This window comes from Orycteropus afer, unplaced genomic scaffold (genome assembly GCF_000298275.1).
Source record: "Orycteropus afer afer isolate SDZICR_OR568_19922 unplaced genomic scaffold, OryAfe1.0 scaffold00450, whole genome shotgun sequence".
NCBI classification, from domain to species: Eukaryota; Metazoa; Chordata; class Mammalia; order Tubulidentata; family Orycteropodidae; genus Orycteropus; species Orycteropus afer.
Genome location: NW_006922037.1, coordinates 2,370,439 through 2,372,490, shown reverse-complemented (window position 1 = coordinate 2,372,490; position 2,052 = coordinate 2,370,439). Strand labels below are relative to the sequence as shown.

The 2,052-nt window shown below is 35.5% G+C and overlaps 1 protein-coding gene across 1 annotated transcript in view; it reads left to right on the top strand.

Annotated features, from left to right (window-relative positions):
• Positions 1-2,052, top strand: part of LOC103208537 (centlein-like) — a gene marked incomplete at its 5' end in the record, with an annotated part of 460,544 nt that overhangs the window by 103,047 nt on the left and 355,445 nt on the right. The gene's annotated exons all lie outside the window — the stretch shown is intronic.

Genomic DNA, 2,052 nt, shown 5'->3' with positions numbered 1-2,052 from the left:
CCTCTGGATAGCAGTCAAGTGCTTTTAGCCACTATGCTACCAGAGCTCCTATGCCATATATTAGGGCCCCTAAATTTTCCCTAGTTTTTCCTTGAAGAACTTTATAGTTTTAGGTTTCATTTTTAAGTCTTTGACCCATCTGGAGTTAGTTTTTGTGTATGGTGTGAGGTACTGATTTTGTTTCATTTTTCTGTAAATGGATATCCAGTTTTGCCAGCACCATTTATTAAACAAACATTCCCTTCCCCTTTTAATGGATTTCGACCCTTTGTCAAAAATCAGCTGACCATAGGTCGATGGATCTACTTCTGGGTTCTCAATTCTATTCCTTTGGTCTATGTGTGTCATTGTACCAATACCAGGCAGTTTTGACTACTGTGGCTATATAGCAAGTTTTGAGATCTGCCATTGTGAGACCTTCTACTTTGTTCTTCTTCTTCAATAGTGCTTTGCTTACCTGAGGTCTTTTTCCTTTCCATATAAAGTTAGTGATTGGTTTTTCCATATCTTTAAAGAATGGTGATGGGATCTGGATTGGGATTGCATTGAATGTATAGATTGCTTTAGGTAGAATTGACATTTTCACAATGTTCAATCTTCCTATCCACGAGCATGGTATGTTCTTCCATTTATGTAGATCTCTTATGGTTTCTTGAAGTAGTTTTTAAATAGTTTTCATTGTACAGGTCTTTTGTGTCCCTAGTAAGATTTATTCCCAAGTATTTTATTTTTATTTTTGGTAGCTATTGTAAATGGTATTGATTTCCTTATTTCTTTTTCAGCAGTCTCTTTGCTGGTGCAGAGGAGTCCAACATTTTTGGAAGTTGATCTTGTATCCTGCCATGATGCTAAATCTCTCAATTAGTTCCAGTAGGTTTTTGACTGAGCCTCTTGGGTTTTCTAGGTATAGGATCATATCATCCACAAATAGGGATAGTTTGATTTCTACCTTTCCAATTTGGATGCCTTTGATTTCCCTTTCTAGCCCTGTGGCCCTGGGTAGGACTTCCAGTATAATGTTGAATAGAAATGGTGATAGAAGGCATCCTTGTCTGGTTCCTGTTTGCAAGGGAAATGGTTTAAGTCTGTCTCCATTGAGAGTAATGTTGAGTGTTGGTTTTGCATAGATGCCCTTTATTATATTAAGGAATGTCCATTGTATTCCTGTTTTGCTGAGAGTTTTGATCAGGAATGTGTGTTGGATTTTATCAAATGCCTTTTCTGCATTGATTGATATGATCATGTGGTTCTTGTCCTTTGTTTTATTTATGTGGTGGATGACATTGATTGTTTTTCTTATGTTGAACCATCCTTGCATACTTGATATGAACCCCACTTGGTCATAATGAATAATTTACTTGATATGTTGTTGGAGTCTATTGGCTAGGAGTTTGTTGACGATTTTTGCATCTGTATTCATAAGGGATATTGGTCTTTAATTTTCCATTTGAGTGATGTCTTTGCCTGGGTTTTAGTATCAAGGTTATGCTTACTTCATAAAATGAGTTAGGGAGGATTTCATCCTTTTCCATGTTTTGGAATAGTTTGAGTAGGATTGTTGTCATTTCTTCTCTAAATGTTTGGTAGAATTCTCTGGTGAAACCTTCTGAGTCAGGACTTTTTTAGTTGGTAATTTTCTTATGACCTGTTCGATTGCTTGTTTTGTTATGGATCTGTTCAACTTTTCCACGTCAGTCTGTGTTAGTTTAGTTAAGTGGTATGTTTCTAGAAGTCTGTACATTTCTTCCAGATTTTCAAATTTGTTGGAGTACAGTTCTTCCTAATATCCTGATATATCCTTTTTATTTCATTTGGTTCTGTTGTGATATCACCCATTTTGTTTCTTATTCATGTTACTTGTGTTCTCTCCCTCTTTTCCTTTATTAAATTTGTCAGTGGTTTGTCAATTTTACTGATCTTTTCCATAAACAACTTTTGGTCTTGTTAATTTTTTTCTATTGCCCTTCTATTTTCTGTTTCATTGATTTCTGCTTGAATTTTTATTATTTCCTTTCTTCTGGTGACTGTGGGCTTTTCTTGCTGTTCTTTTTC